This window comes from Gorilla gorilla, chromosome 15 (assembly GCF_029281585.2).
Source record: "Gorilla gorilla gorilla isolate KB3781 chromosome 15, NHGRI_mGorGor1-v2.1_pri, whole genome shotgun sequence".
Lineage (NCBI taxonomy): Eukaryota > Metazoa > Chordata > Mammalia > Primates > Hominidae > Gorilla > Gorilla gorilla.
The window spans coordinates 4,860,089-4,880,643 of NC_073239.2; positions in this window are offsets into that span (position 1 = coordinate 4,860,089).

Below are 20,555 nucleotides of genomic sequence, written 5' to 3' on the forward strand. Positions count from 1 at the left end.
GAAATATCTACACAGCTATCTGCATATACGTGGAAATATCTACACCGCTATCTGTGTAAACCAGAAAATATCTAGACCGCCATCTCTATAAACATGTAAATATCTACACCGCCATCTGTATGAACATAGAAATATCTACACCGCCCTCTCTATGAAGGTGGAATTATTTACACCGCTATCTGTACAAACATGGAAATATCTACACCGCTATCTGTATGAACATGGAAATATCTACACCGCTATCTGTATGAACATGGAAATATCTACACCGCTATCTGTATGAACATGGAAATATCCAAACCGCTATCTGTATGAACATGGAAATATCTACACAGCTATCTGCATAAACGTGGAAATATCTACACCGCTATCTCTATAAAGTTGGAAATAACTACACCGCTATCTCCATAAACTTGGAAATATCTACATCGCCAGCTATATGAACATGGAAATATCTGCACCACCATCTGTATGAACTTGGAAATATCTCCACCGCCATCTGTATGAAGATGGAAATATCTACACCGCTATCTGTATAAACATGGAAATATCTACACTGCTATCTTTATGAACATGGAAATATCTACACCGCTAACTGTTTGAACAGGGAAATATATACACCGCTATCTGCATGAAAATGGAAATGTCTACACAGCTATCTGCATATACGTGGAAATATCTTCACAGCTATCTCTTTACACATGGAAATAACTACACCGCTAACTGTATGAACATGGAAATATCTACACCGCCATCTGTATGAACATGGAAATATATGCACCGCCATCTGAATGAACATATAAATATCTACACCGACATCTGTATTAAGATGGAGATATATACACCGCTATCTGTATAAACATGGAAATATCTACACCGCTATGTGTATAAACATGGAAATATCTACACTGCTATCTGTATAAACATGGAAATATCTACACCGCTACCTGTATAAACATGGAAATATCAGCACCGCTATCAGTATGAACATGGAAGTATCTACACCGCCATCTGTATGAACATGGAAATATCTTCACCGCCATCTGTATGAACATGGAAATATCTGCACCGCCATCTGTATGAACATATAAATATCTACACCGCCGTCTGTATTAAGAAGGAGATATCTACACCGCTATCTGTATAAACATGCAAATATCTACACCGCTATCTGTATGAACATGGAAATATCTACACCGCTACCTGTATAATCACGGAAATATGTACACCGCTACCTGTATAAACATGGAAGTATCAGCACCGCTATCGGTATGAACATGGCAATATCTACACGGCTATCTGTATGAACATGGAAATATCTACAACGCCATCTGTATGAACATGGAAATATCTTCACCGCCATCTGTATGAACACGGATATATCTACACAGCCATCTGGATGAATATGGAAATATCTACACCGCTATCTGTATGAACATGGAAATATCTACACCGCTATCTGTATGAACATGGAAATATCTACACAGCCATCAGGATGAACATGGATATATCTACACAGCCATGTGGATGAACATGTTAATATCTACACCGCTATCTTTATGTACATGGAAATATCTACACCGCTAACTGTTTGAACAGGGAAATACATACACCGCTATCTGCCTGAAAACGGAAATATCTACACAGCTATCTGCTTATACATGGAAATATCTACACAGCTATCTCTTTACACATGGAAATAACTACACCGCTATCTGTATGAACATGGAAATATCTACACCGCCATCTGTATGAACATGGAAATATCTGCACCGCCATCTGTATGAACATTTAAATATCTACACTGCCATCTGTATTAAGATGGAGATATCTACACCACTATCTTCATGAACATGGAAATATCTACACCGCTATCTGTATAAACATGGAAATATCTACACCGCTATGTGTATAAACATGGAAATATCTACACCGCTATCTGTATAAACATGGAAATATCTACACTGCTACCTGTATAAACATGGAAATATCAGCACCGCTATCTGTATGAACATGGAAATATCTACACCGCCATCTGTATGAACATAAAAAAATCTTCACCGCCATCTGTATGAACATGGATATATCTACACAGCCATCTGTATGAACATGGAAATATCTTCACCGCCATCTGTATGAACATGGATATGTCTACACAGCCGTCTGGATGAACATATAAATATCTACACCGCCATCTGTATTAGCAATGAGATATCTACACCGCTATCTGTATAAACATGGAAATATCTACACCGCTATCTGTATGAACATGGAAATATCTACACCGCTACCTGTATAAACAAGGAAATATGTACACCGCTAACTGTATAAACATGGAAGTATCAGCAACGCTATCGGTATGAACATGGCAATATCTACAGGGCTACCTGTATGAACATGGAAATATCTACAACGCCATCTGTATGAACATGGAAATATCTTCACCGCCATCTGTATGAACATGGATATATCTACACAGCCATATGGATGAACATGGATATATCTATACAGCCATGTGGATAAACATGGAAATATCTACACCGCTATCTGTGTAAACATGCATATATCTTCACCGCTATCTGTATAAACATGGAAATATCTACACCACTATCTGTATGAACATGGAAATATCTACACCGCTGTCTGTATGAACATGGAAATATCTACACCGCTATCTTTATGTACATGGAAATATCTACACCGCTAACTGTTTGAACAGGGAAATACATACACCGCTATCTGCATGAAAACGGAAATATCTACACAGCTATCTGCTTATACATGGAAATATCTACACTGCTATCTCTTTACACATGGAAAAAACTACACCGCTATCTGTATGAACATGGAAATATCTACACCGCCATCTGTATGAACATGTATATATCTGCACCGCCATCAGTATGAACATTTAAATATCTACACCGCCATCTGTATTAAGATGGAGATATCTACACCACTATCTGCATAAACATGGAAATATCTACACCGCTATCTGTATAAACATGGAAATATCTACACCGCTATGTGTATAAACATGGAAATATCTACACTGCTATCTGTATAAACATGGAAATATCTACACCGCCACCTGTATAAACATGGAAATATCAGCACCGCTATCAGTATGAACATGGAAGTTTCTACACCGCCATCTGTATGAACATGGAAATATCTTCACCGCCATCCGTATGAACATGGAAATATCTGCACCGCCATCTGTATGAACATATAAATATCTACACCGCCATCTGTATTAAGATGGAGATATCTACACCGCTATCTGTATAAACATGTTAATATCTACACCGCTATGTGTATAAACATGGAAATATCTACACCGCTACCTGTATCAACATGGAAGTATCAGCACCGCTTTCAGTATGAACATGGCAATATCTACACGGCTATCTCTATGAACATGGAAATATCTAAACAGCTATCTGTATGAACATGGAAATGTCTTTACCGCCATCTGTATGAACATGGATATATCTACACAGCCATCTGGATGAACATGGAAATATCTGCACCGCTATCTGTATGAAGATGGAAATATCTACACCGCCATCTGTATGAACATGGATATATCTACACAGCCATCTGGATGAACATGGAAATATCTACACCGCTATCTGTATTAACATGGAAATATCTACACCGCTATCTTTCTGAACATGGAAATATCTACACCGCTATCTGTTTGAACATGGAAATATATACACCGCTATCTGCATGAAAATGGAAATATCTACACAGCTATCTGCATATACATGGAAATATCTACACAGCTATCTCTTTACACATGGAAATAACTGCACCGCTATCTGTATGAACATGGAAATATCTACACCGCCGTGTGTATGAACATGGAAATATCTGCACCGCCATCTGTATGAACATATAAATATCTACACCGCCATCTGTATTAAGATGGAGATATCTACACCGCTATCTGTACAAACATGGAAGTATCTACACCACTATCTGTATGAACATGGAAATATCTACACCGCTATCTGTTTGAACAGGGAAGTATATACACCGCTATCTGCTTGAAAATGGAAATATCTACCCAGCTATCTGCATATACATGGGAATATCTACACAGCTATCTCTTTACACATGAAAATAACTACACCGCTATCTGTATGAACATGGAAATATCTACACCGCCATCTGTATGAACATGGAAATATCTGCACCGCCATCTGAATGAACATATAAATATCTACACCGCCATCTGTATTAAGATGGAGATATCTACACCGCTATCTGTATAAAGATGGAAATATCTACACCGCTATGTGTATAAACATGGAAATATCTACACCGCCATCTGTATAAACATGGAAATATCTACACCGCTACCTGTATAAACATGGAAATATCAGCACGGCTATCAGAATGAACATGGAAGTATCTACACCGCCATCTGTATGAACATGGAAATATCTTCACCGCCATCTGTATGAACATGGAAATATCTGCACCGCCATCTGTATGAACATATAAATATCTACACCGCCATCTGTATTAAGATGGAGATATCTACACCGCTATCTGTATGAACATGGAAATATCTACACCGCTATATGTATAAACATGGAAATATCTACACCACTATCTGTATAAACATGGAAATATCTACACCGCTACCTGTAAAACATGGAAATATCAGCACCGCTATCTGTATGAACATGGAAATATCTACACCGCCATCTGTATGAACAAGGAAAAATCTTCACCGTCATCTGTATGAACATGGATATATCTACACAGCCATCTGTATGAACATGGAAATATCTTCACCGCCATCTGTATGAACATGGATATGTCTACACAGCCGTCTGGATGAACATGGAAATATCTACACCGCTATCTGCATAAACATGGAAATATCCACACTGCTACCTGTATAAACATGGAAATATCAGCACCGCTATCTGTATGAACATGGAAATATCTACACCGCCATCTGTATGAACACGGAAAAATCTTCACCGTCATCTGTATGAACATGGATATATCTACACAGCCATCTGTATGAACATGGAAATATCTTCACCGACATCTGTATGAACATGGATATGTCTACACAGCCGTCTGGATGAACATGGAAATATCTACACCGCTATCTGTATGAACATGGAAATATCTACACCTCTATCTGTGTAAACGTGCATACATCTTCACCGCTATCTGTATAAACATGGAAATATCCACACCGCTGTCTGTATGAACATGGAAATATCTAAACCGCTGTCTGTTTGAACATGGAAATATCTACACCGCTATCTGCATGAAAATGGAAATATCTACACAGCTATCTGCATATACATGGAAATATCTACACAGCTATCTCTTTGCACATGGAAATAACTACACCGCTATCTCTATAAACATGGAAATATCTACACCACCATCTGTATGAACATGGAAATATCTGCACCGCCATCTGTATGAACATATAAATATCTACACCGCCATCTGTATTAAGAAGGAGATATCTACACTGCTATCTGTATAAACATGGAAATATCTACACCGCTATCAGTATGAACATGGAAATATCTACACCGTTACCTGTATAAACACGGAAATATGTACACCGCTACCTGTATAAACATGGAAGTATCAGCACCGCTATCGGTGTGAACATGGCAATATCTACATGGCTATCTGAATGAACATGGAAATATCTACAACGCCATCTGTATGAACATGGATATATCTACACAGTCATCTGGATGAACATGGAAATATCTACACCGCTATCTGTATGAACATGGAAATATTTACACCGCTATCTGTATGAAGATGGAAATATCTACACAGCCATCAGGATGAACATGGAAATATCTACACCGCTATCTGTATGAACATAGAAATACATACACCGCTATCTGTATGAACATGGAAATATCTACACCGCTATCTGTATGAACATGGAAATATCTACACCGCTATCTGTATGAACATGGAAATATCTTCAACGCCATCTGTATGAACATGGATATATCTACACAGCCATGTGGATGAACATGTTAATATCTACACCGCTATCTTTATGTACATGGAAATATCTACACCGCTATCTGTTTGAACAGGGAAATACATACACCGCTATCTGCCTGAAAAAGGAAATATCTACACAGCTATCTGCATATACATGGAAATATCTACACAGCTATCATTTTACACATGGAAATAACTACACCGCTATCTGTATGAACATGGAAATATCTACACCGCCATCTGTATGAACATGGAAATATCTGCACCGCCATCTGTATGAACATTTAAATATCTACACCGCCATCTGTATTAAGATGGAGATATCTACACCACAATCTGAATGAACATGGAAATATCTACACCGCTATCTGTATAAACATGGAAATATCTACACCGCTATGTGTATAAACATGGAAATATCTACACCGCTATCTGTATAAACATGGAAATATCTACACTGCTACCTGTATAAACATGGAAATATCAGCACCACTATCTGTATGAACATGGAAATATCTACACCGCCATCTGTATGAACATGGAAAAATCTTCACCGCCATCTGTATGAACATGGAAATATCTTCACCGCCATCTGTATGAACATGGATATGTCTACACAGCCGTCTGGATGAACATATAAATATCTACACCGCCATCTGTATTAGGAATGAGATATCTACACCGCTATCTGTATAAACATGGAAATATCTACACCGCTATCTGTATGAACATGGAAATATCTGCACCGCCATCTGTATGAACATATAAATATCTACACCGCCATCTGTATTAAGAATGAGATATCTACACCTCTATCTGTATAAACATGGAAATATCTACACTGCTATCTGTATGAACATGGAAATATCTACACCGCTACCTGTATAAACAAGGAAATATGTACACCGCTAACTGTATAAACATGGAAGTATCAGCACCGCTATCTGTATGAACATGGCAATATCTACACGGCTATCTGTATGAACATGGAAATATCTACAACGCCATCTGTATGAACATGGAAATATCTTCACCGCCATCTGTATGAACATGGATATATCTACACAGCCATCTGGATGAACATGGATATATCTACACAGCCATGTGGATAAACATGGAAATATCTACACCGCTATCTGTGTAAACATGCATACATCTTCACCGCTATCTGTATAAGCATGGAAATATCTACACCGCTATCTTTATGTACATGGAAATATCTACACCGCTAACTGTTTGAACAGGGAAATACATACACCGCTATCTGCATGAAAACGGAAATATCTACACAGCTATCTGCTTATACATGGAAATATCTACACTGCTATCTCTTTACAAATGGAAAAAACTACACCGCTATCTGTATGAACATGGAAATATCTACACCGCCATCTGTATGAACATGTATATATCTGCACCGCCATCAGTATGAACATTTAAATATCTACACCGCCATCTGTATTAAGATGGAGATATCTACACCACTATCTGCATAAATATGGAAATATCTACACCGCTATGTGTATAAACATGGAAATATCTACACCGCTATCTGTATAAACATGGAAATATCTACACCGCTATCTGCATGAAAATGGAAATGTCTACAAAGCTATCTGCATATACATGGAAATATCTACACAGCTATCTCTTTACACATGGAAATAACTACACTGCTATCTGTATGAACATGGAAATATCTACACTGCTATCTTGATGAATATGGAAATATCTACACCGATAACTGTTTGAACAGGGAAATATATACACCGCTATCTGCATGAAAATGGAAATGTCTACACATGTATCTGCATATACATGGAAATATCTACACAGCTATCTCTTTACACATGGAAATAACTACATCGCTATCTGTATGAACATGGAAATATCTACACCGCCATCTGTATGAACATGGAAATATCTGCACCGCCATCTGTATGAACATATAAATATCTACACCGCCATCTGTATTAAGAAGGAGATATCTACACCGCTATCTGTATAAACTTGGAAATATCTACACCGCTATCTGTATGAACATGGAAATATCTACACCGCTACCTGTATAAACACGGAAATATGTACACCGCTACCCGTATAAACATGGAAGTATCAGCACCGCTATCGGTATGAACATGGGAATATCTACACGGCTATCTGTATGAACATGGATATATCTACACAGCAATCTGGATGAACATGGAAATATATACACCGCTATCTGTGTAAACATGCATACATCTTCACCGCTATCTGTATAAACAAGGAAATATCAACACTGCTATCTTCATGAACATGGAAATATCTACACCGCTAACTGTTTGAACAGGGAAATATATACACCGCTATCTGCATGAAAATGGAAATGTCTACACCGCTATCTGCATATACATGGAAATATCTACACAGCTATCTCTTTATACATGGAAATAACTACACCGCTATCTGTATGAACATGGAAATATCTACACCGCCATCTGTATGAACTTGGAAATATCTGCACCGCCATCTGAATGAACATATAAATATCTACACCGCCATCTGTATTAAGATGGAGATATCTACACTGCTATGTGTATAAACATGGATATATCTACACCGCTATGTGTATAAACATGGAAATATCTACACCGCTATCTGTATAAACATGGAAATATCTACACCGCTACCTGTATAAACATGGAAATATCAGCACCGCTATCAGTATGAACATGGAAGTATCTACACCGCCATCTGTATGAACATGGAAATATCTTCACCGCCATCTGTATGAACATGGAAATATCTGCACCGCCATCTGTATGAACATATAAATATCTACACCGCCATCTGTATTAAGATGGAGATATCTACACCGCTATCTGTATAAACATGGAAATATCGACACTGCTACCTGTATAAACATGGAAATATCAGCACCGCTATCTGTATGGACACGGAAATATCTACACCGCCATCTGTATGAACATGGAAAAATCTTCAGCGCCATCTGTATCAACATGGATATATCTAAACAGCTTCTGTATAAGCATGGAAATATCTTCACCGCCATCTGTATGAACTTGGATATGTCTACACAGCCGTCTGGATGAACATGGAAATATCTACACCGCTATCTGTATGAACATGGAAATATCTACACCGCTATCTGTGTAAACATGCATACATCTTCACCGCTATCTGTATGAACATGGAAATATCTACACCGCTATCTGTTTGAACATGGAAATATCTACACCGCTATCTGCATGGAAATGGAAATATCTACACAGCTATCTGTATATACATGGAAATATCTACACAGCTATCTCTTGCACATGGAAATAACTACACCGCTATCTCTATAAACATGGAAATATCTAAACCACCATCTGTATGAACATGGAAATATCTGCACCGCCATCTGTATGAACATATAAATATCTTCACCGCCATCTGTATTAAGAAGGAGATATCTACACCGCTATCTGTATAAACATGGAAATATCTACACCGCTATCTGTATGAGCATGGATATATCTACACAGCCATCTGGATGAACATGGAAATATCTACACCGCTATCTGTATGAACATGGATATATCTACACAGCCATCTGGATGAACATGGAAATATCTACACTGCTATCTGTATGAACATGGAAACACATACACCGCTATCTGTATGAACATGGAAATATCTACACCGCTATCTGTATGAACATGGAAATATCTACACCGCTATCTGTATGAACATGGAAATATCTTCACCGCCATCTGTATGAACATGGATATATCTACACAGCCATCTGGATGAACATGGAAATATCTGCACCGCTATCTGTATGAACATGGAAATATCTACACCGCTACCTGTATGAACATAGATATATCTACTCAGCCATCTGGATGAACATGGAAATATATACACCGCTATCTGTGTAAACATGCATACATCTTCACCGCTATCTGTATAAACATAGAATTATCTACACTGCTATCTTTATGAACATGGAAATATCTGCACCGCTAACTGTTTGAACAGGGAAATATATACCCCGCTATCTGCAGGTAAATGGGAATGTCTACACAGCTCTCTGCATATACATGGAAATATCTACACAGCTATCTCTTTACACAGGGAATATAACTACACCGCTATCTGTATGAACATGGAAATATCTACACCGCCATCTGTATGAACATGGAAATATCTTTACCGCCATCTGAATGAACATATAAATAACTACACCGCCATCTGTATTAAGATGGAGATATCTACACTGCTATGTGTATAAACATGGATATATCTACACCGCTATGTGTATAAACATGGAAATATCTACACCGCTATATGTATAAACATGGAAATATCTACACCGCTACCTGTATAAACATGGAAATATCAGCACCGCTATCAGTATGAACATGGAAGTATCTACACCGCCATCTGTATGAACATGGAAATACCTTCACCGCCATCTGTTTGAACATGGAAATATCTGCACCGCCATCTGTATGAACATATAAATATCTACACTGCCATCTGTATTAAGATGGAGATATCTACACCGCTATCTGTATAAACATGGAAATATCTACACCGCTATGTGTATAAACATGGAAATATCTAAACCACTATCTGTATAAACATGGAAATATCGACACTGCTACCTGTATAAACATGGAAATATCAGCACCGCTATCTGTATGGAGATGGAAATATCTACACCGCCATCTGTATGAACATGGAAAAATCTTCAGCGCCATCTGTATCAACATGGATATATCTAAACAGCTTCTGTATAAGCATGGAAATATCTTCACCGCCATCTGTATGAACTTGGATATGTCTACACAGCCGTCTGGATGAACATGGAAATATCTACACCGCTATCTCTATGAACATGAAAATATCTACACCGCTATCTGTGTAAACATGCATACATCTTCACCGCTATCTGTATAAACATGGAAATATCCACACCGCTATCTGTATGAACATGGAAATATCTACACCGCTATCTGTTTGAACATGGAAATATCTACACCGCTATCTGCATGGAAATGGAAATATCTACACAGTTATCTGTATATACATGGAAATATCTACACAGCTATCTCTTTGCACATGGAAATAACTACACCGCTATCTCTATAAACATGGAAATATCTACACCAACATCTGTATGAACATGGAAATATCTGCACCGCCATCTGTATTAACATATAAATATCTTCACCGCCATCTGTATTAAGAAGGAGATATCTACACCGCTATCTGTATAAACATGGAAATATCTACACCGCTATCTGTATGAACATGGAAATATCTACACCGCTATCTGTTTGAACATGGAAATATCTACACCGCTATCTGTATGGAAATGGAAATATCTACACAGCTATCTGCATATACATGGAAATATCTACACAGCTATCTCTTTACACATGGAAATAACTACACTGCTATCTGTATGAACATGGAAATATCTACACTGCTATCTTTATGAACATGGAAATATCTACACCGATAACTGTTTGAACAGGGAAATATATACACCGCTATCTGCATGAAAATGGAAATGTCTACACAGCTATCTGCATATACATGGAAATATCTACACAGCTATCTCTTTACACATGGAAATAACTACACCGCTATCTGCATGAACATGGAAATATCTACACCGCCATCTGTATGAACATGGAAATATCTGCACCGCCATCTGTATGAATATATAAATATCTACACCGCCATCTGTATTAAGAAGGAGATATCTACACCGCTATCTGTATAAACATGGAAATATCTACACCGCTATCTGTATGAACATGGAAATATCTACACCGCTACCTGTATAAACACGGAAATATGTACACCGCTACCCGTATAAACATGGAAGTATCAGCACCGCTATCGGTATGAACATGGCAATATCTACACGGCTATCTGTATGAACATGGAAATATCTACACCACTATCTGTATGAACATGGAAATATCTACACCACTATCTGTATGAACATGGATATAGCTACACAGCCATCTGGATGAACATGGAAATATCTACACCGCTATCTGTATGAACATGGATATATCTACACAGCCATCTGGATGAACATGGAAATATCTACGCTGCTATCTGTAGGTACATGGAAATACATACACCGCTATCAGTATGAACATGGAAATATCTACACCGCTATCTGTATGAACATGGAAATATCTACACCGCTATCTGTATGAACATGGAAATATCTTCACCGCCATCTGTATGAACATGGATATATCTACACAGCCATCTGGATGAACATGGAAATATCTGCACCGCTATCTGTATGAACATGGAAATATCTACACCGCTATCTGTATGAACATGGATATATCTACACAGCGATCTGGATGAACATGGAAATATATACACCGCTATCTGTGTAAACATGCATACATCTTCACCGCTATCTGTATAAACATGGAATTATCTACACTGCTATCTTTATGAACTTGGAAATATCTGCACCGCTAACTGTTTGAACAGGGAAATATATACACCGCTATCTGCATGTAAATGGAAATGTCTACACAGCTATCTGTATATACATGGAAATATCTACACCACTATCTGTATGAACATGGAAATAGCTACACAGCCATCTGGATGAACATGGAAATATCTACACCGCTATCTGTATGAACATGGATATATCTACACAGCCATGTGGATGAACATGTTAATATCTACACCGCTATCTTTATGTACATGGAAATATCTACACCGCTAACTGTTTGAACAGGGAAATACATACACCGCTATCTGCCTGAAAACGGAAATATCTACACAGCTATCTGCTTATACATGGAAATATCTACACAGCTATCTCTTTACACATGGAAATAACTACACCGCTATATGTATGAACATGGAAATATCTACACCGCCATCTGTATGAACATGGAAATATCTGCACCGCCATCTGTATGAACATTTAAATATCTACACCGCCATCTGTATTAAGATGGAGATATCTACACCACTATCTGCATGAACATGGAAATATCTACACCGCTATCTGTATAAACATGGAAATATCTACACCGCTATGTGTATAAACATGGAAATATCTACACCGCTATCTGTATAAACATGGAAATATCTACACTGCTACCTGTATAAACATGGAAATATCAGCACGGCTATCTGTATGAACATGGAAATATCTACACCGCCATCTGTATGAACATGGAAAAATCTTCACCGCCATCTGTATGAACATGGATATATCTACACAGCCATCTGTATGAACATGGAAATATCTTCACCGCCATCTGTATGAACATGGATATGTCTACACAGCCGTCTGGATGAACATATAAATATCTACAACGCCATCTGTATTAGCAATGAGATATCTACACCGCTATCTGTATAAACATGGAAATATCTGCACCGCCATCTGTATGAACATTTAAATATCTACACCGCCATCTGTATTAAGATGGAGATATCTACACCACTATCTGCATGAACATGGAAATATCTACACCGCTATCTGTATAAACATGGAAATATCTACACCGCTATGTGTATAAACATGGAAATATCTACACCGCTATCTGTATAAACATGGAAATATCTACACTGCTACCTGTATAAACATGGAAATATCAGCACCGCTATCTGTATGAACATGGAAATATCTACACCGCCATCTGTATGAACATGGAAAAATCTTCACCGCCATCTGTATGAACATGGATATATCTACACAGCCATCTGTATGAACATGGAAATATCTTCACCGCCATCTGTATGAACATGGATATGTCTACACAGCCGTCTGGTTGAACATATAAATATCTACAACGCCATCTGTATTAGCAATGAGATATCTACACCGCTATCTGTATAAACATGGAAATATCTACACCGCTATCTGTATGAACATGGAAATATCTGCACCGCCATCTGTATGAACATATAAATATCTACACCGCCATCTGTATTAAGAATGAGATATCTACACCTCTATCTGTATAAACATGGAAATATCTACACCGCTATCTGTATGAACCTGGAAATATCTACACCGCTACCTGTATAAACAAGGAAATATGTACACCGCTAACTGTATAAACATGGAAGTATAAGCACCGCTATCGGTATGAACATGGCAATATCTACACGGCTATCTGTATGAACATGGAAATATCTACAATGCCATCTGTATGAACAAGGAAATATCTTCACCGCCATCTGTATGAACATGGATATATCTACACAGCCATCTGGATGAACATGGATATATCTACACAGCCATGTGGATAAACATGGAAATATCTACACCGCTATCTGTGTAAACATGCATACATCTTCACTGCTATCTGTATAAACATGGAAATATCTACACCGCTATCTTTATGTACATGGAAATATCTACACCGCTAACTGTTTGAACAGGGAAATACATACACCGCTATCTGCATGAAAACGGAAATATCTACACAGCTATCTGCTTATACATGGAAATATCTACACTGCTATCTGTTTACACATGGAAAAAACTACACCGCTATCTGTATGAACATGGAAATATCTACACCGCCATCTGTATGAACATGTATATATCTGCACCGCCATCAGTATGAACATTTAAATATCTACACCGCCATCTGTATTAAGATGGAGATATCTACACCACTATCTGCATAAACATGGAAATATCTACACCGCTATCTGTATAAACATGGAAATATCTACACCGCTATGTGTATAAACATGGAAATATCTACACTGCTATCTGTATAAACATGGAAATATCTACACCGCTACCTGTATAAACATGGAAATATCAGCACCGCTATCAGTATGAACATGGAAGTTTCTACACCGCCATCTGTATGAACATGGAAATATCTTCACCGCCATCCGTATGAACATGGAAATATCTGCACCGCCATCTGTATGAACATATAAATATCTACACCGCCATCTGTATTAAGATGGAGATATCTACACCGCTATCTGTATAAACATGTTAATATCTACACCGCTATGTGTATAAACATGGAAATATCTACACCGCTACCTGTATCAACATGGAAGTATCAGCACCGCTATCAGTATGAACATGGCAATATCTACACGGCTATCTCTATGAACATGGAAATATCTAAACAGCTATCTGTATGAACATGGAAATGTCTTTACCGCCATCTGTATGAACATGGATATATCTACACAGCCATCTGGATGAACATGGAAATATCTGCACCGCTATCTGTATGAAGATGGAAATATCTACACCGCCATCTGTATGAACATGGATATATCTGCACAGCCATCTGGATGAACATGGAAATATCTACACCGCTATCTGTATTAACATGGAAATATCTACAACGCTATCTTTCTGAACATGGAAATATCTACACCGCTATCTGTTTGAACATGGAAATATATACACCGCTATCTGCATGAAAATGGAAATATCTACACAGCTATCTGCATATACATGGAAATATCTACACAGCTATCTCTTTACACATGGAAATAACTGCACCACTATCTGTACGAACATGGAAATATCTACACCGCCGTGTGTATGAACTTGGAAATATCTGCACCGCCAGCTGTATGAACATGGAAATATCTGCACCGCCATCTGTATGAACATATAAATATCTACACCGCCATCTGTATTAAGAAGGAGATATCTACACCGCTATCTGTATAAACATGCAAATATCTACACTGCTATCTGTATGAACATGGAAATATCTACACCGCTACCTGTATAAACACGGAAATATGTACACCGCTACCTGTATAAACATGGAAGTATCAGCACCGCTATCGGTATGAACATGGCAGTATCTACACGGCTATCTGTATGAACATGGAAATATCTACAACGCCATCTGTATGAACATGGAAATATCTTCACCGCCATCTGTATGAACATGGATATATCTACACAGCCATCTGGATGAACATGGAAATATCTACACCGCTATCTGTATGAACATAGAAATATCTACACCGCTGTCTGGATGAACATGGAAATATCTACAAAGCCATCAGGATGAACATGGAAATATCTACACCGCTATCTGTATGAACATGGAAATACATACACCGCTATCTGTATGAACATTAAAATATCTACACCGCTATCTGTATGAACATGGAAATATCTACACCGCTATCTGTATGAACATGGAAATATCTTCAACGCCATCTGTATGAACATGGATATATCTACACAGCCATGTGGATGAACATGTTAATATCTACACCGCTATCTTTATGTACATGGAAATATCTACACCGCTAACTGTTTGAACAGGGAAATACATACACCGCAATCTGCCTGAAAACGGAAATATCTACACAGCTATCTGCTTATACATGGAAATATCTACACAGCTATCTCTTTACACATGGAAATAACTACACCGCTATCTGTATGAACATGGAAATATCTACACCGCCATCTGTATGAACATGGAAATATCTGCACCGCCATCTGTATGAACATTTAAATATCTACACCGCCATCTGTATTAAGATGGAGATATCTACACCACTATCTGCATGAACATGGAAATATCTACACCGCTATCTGTATAAACATGGAAATATCTACACCGCTATGTGTATAAACATGGAAATATCTACACCGCTATCTGTATAAACATGGAAATATCTACACTGCTACCTGTATAAACATGGAAATATCAGCACCGCTATCTGTATGAACATGGAAATATCTACACCGCCATCTGTATGAACATGGAAAAATCTTCACCGCCATCTGTATGAACATGGATATATCTACACAGCCATCTGTATGAACATGGAAATATCTTCACCGCCATCTGTATGAACATGGATATGTCTACACAGCCGTCTGGATGAACATATAAATATCTACAACGCCATCTGTATTAGCAATGAGATATCTACACCGCTATCTGTATAAACATGGAAATATCTACACCGCTATCTGTATGAACATGGAAATATCTGCACCGCCATCTGTATGAACATATAAATATCTACACCGCCATCTGTATTAAGAATGGGATATCTACACCTCTATCTGTATAAACATGGAAATATCTACACCGCTATATGTATGAACCTGGAAATATCTACACCGCTACCTGTATAAACAAGGAAATATGTACACCACTAACTGTATAAACATGGAAGTATCAGCACCGCTATCGGAATGAACATGGAAATATCTACACGGCTATCTGTATGAACATGGAAATATCTACAATGCCATCTGTATGAACATGGAAATATCTTCACCGCCATCTGTATGAACATGGATATATCTACACAGCCATCTGGATGAACATGGATATATCTACACAGCCATGTGGATAAACATGGAAATATCTACACCGCTATCTGTGTAAACATGCATACATCTTCACCGCTATCTGTATAAACATGGAAATATCTACACCGCTATCTTTATGTACATGGAAATATCTACACCGCTAACTGTTTGAACAGGGAAATACATACACCGCTATCTGCATGAAAACGGAAATATCTACACAGCTATCTGCTTACACATGGAAATATCTACACTGCTATCTCTTTACACATGGAAAAAACTACACCGTTATCTGTATGAACATGGAAATATCTACACCGCCATCTGTATGAACATGTATATATCTGCACCGCCATCAGTATGAACATTTAAATATCTACACCGCCATCTGTATTAAGATGGAGATATCTACACCACTATTTGCATAAACATGGAAATATCTACACCGCTATCTGTATAAACATGGAAATATCTACACCGCTATGTGTATAAACATGGAAATATCTACACTGCTATCTGTATAAACATGGAAATATCTACACCGCTACCTGTATAAACATGGAAATATCAGCACCGCTATCAGTATGAACATGGAAGTTTCTACACCGCCATCTGTATGAACATGGAAATATCTTCACCGCCATCCGTATGAACATGGAAATATCTGCACCGCCATCTGTATGAACATATAAATATCTACACCGCCATCTTTATTAAGATGGAGATATCTACACCGCTATCTGTATAAACATGTTAATATCTACACCGCTATGTGTATAAACATGGAAATATCTACACCGCTACCTGTATCAACATGGAAGTATCAGCACCGCTATCAGTATGAACATGGCAATATCTACACGGCTATCTCTATGAACATGGAAATATCTAAAAAGCTATCTGTATGAACATGGAAATGTCTTTACCGCCATCTGTATGAACATGGATATATCTACACAGCCATCTGGATGAACATGGAAATATCTGCACCGCTATCTGTATGAAGATGGAAATATCTACACCGCCATCTGTATGAACATGGATATATCTACACAGCCATCTGGATGAACATGGAAATATCTACACCGCTATCTGTATTAACATGGAAATATCTACACCGCTATCTTTCTGAACATGGAAATATCTACACCGCTATCTGTTTGAACATGGAAATATATACACCGCTATCTGCATGAAAATGGAAATATCTACACTGCTATCTGCATATACATGGAAATATCTACACAGCTATCTCTTTACACATGGAAATAACTGCACCACTATCTGTATGAACATGGAAATATCTACACCGCCGTGTGTATGAACATGGAAATATCTGCACCGCCAGCTGTATGAACATGGAAATATCTGCACCGCCATCTGTATGAACATATAAATATCTACACCGCCATCTGTATTAAGAAGGAGATATCTACACCGCTATCTGTATAAACATGCAAATATCTACACCGCTACCTGTATAAACATGGAAATATCAGCACCGCTATCTGTATGAACATGGCAATATCTACACGGCTATCTGTATGAACATGGAAATATCTAAACCGCTATCTGTATGAACATGGAAATATCTACACCGCTATCTGCATGAACATGGAAATATCTACACCGCTATCTGTATGAACGTGGAAATATCTTCACCACCATCTGTATGAACGTGGATATATCTACACAGCCATCTGGATGAACATGGAAATATCTACATCGCAATCTGTATGCACATGGAAATATCTACACCGCTATCTGTGTAAACATGCATACATTTCACCGCTATCTGCATGAAAATGGAAATATCAACACAGCTATCTGCATATACATGGAAATATCTACAAAGCTATCTCTTTACACATGGAAATAACTACACTGCTATCTCTATAAACATGGAAATATCTACACCGCCATCTGGATGAACATGGAAATATCTACACCGCTATCTGAATGAACATGGATATATCTACACAGCCATCTGGATGAACATGGAAATATCTACACCGCTATCTGTATGAACATGGAAATACATACACCGCTATCTGTATGAACATGGAAATATCTACACCGCTATCTGTATGAACATGGAAGTATCTACACCGCCGTCTGTATGAACATGGAAATATCTTCACCGCCATCTGTATGAACATGGGTATATCTACACGGCCATCTGGATGAACATGGAAATATCTGCACCGCTATCTGTATGAACATGGAAATATCTACACCGCTATCTGTATGAACATGGATATATCTACACAGCCATCAGGATGAACATGGAAATATCTACCCCGCTATCTGTGTAAACATGCATACATCTTCACCGCTATCTGTATAAACATGGAAATATCTACACTGCTATCTTTATGAACATGGAAATATCTACACCGCTAACTGTTTGAACAGGGAAATATATACACCGCTATATGCATGAAAATGGAAATGTCTACACAGCTATCTGCATATACATGGAAATATCTACACAGCTATCTCTTTACACATGGAAATAACTACACCGCTATCTGTATGAACATGGAAATATCTACACCGCCATCTGTATGAACATGGAAATATCTGCACCGCCATCTGAATGAACATATAAATATCTACACCGCCATCTGTATTAAGATGGAGATATCTACACCGCTATCTGTATAAACATGGAAATATCTACACCGCTATGTGTATAAACATGGAAATATCTACACCGCTATCTTTATAAACATGGAAATATCTACACCGCTACCTGTATAAACATGGAAATATCAGCACCGCTATCAGTATGAACATGGAAGTATCTACAACGCCATCTGTATGAACATGGAAATATCTTCACCGACATCTGTATGAACATGGAAATATCTGCACCGCCGTCAGTATGAACATATACATATCTACACCGCCATCTGTATTAAGATGGAGATATCTACACCGCTATCTCTATAAACATGGAAATATCTACACCGCCATCTGTATGAACATGGAAATATCTGCACCGCCATCTGTATGAACATATAAATATCTCCACCGCCATCTGTGTAAAGAAGGAGACATCTACACCGCTATCTGTATAAACATGGAAATATCTACACCGCTATCTGTATGAACATGGAAATATCTACACCCCTATCTGTATGAACATGGAAATATCTACACCGCTATCTGTATGAACATGGAAATATCTTCACCG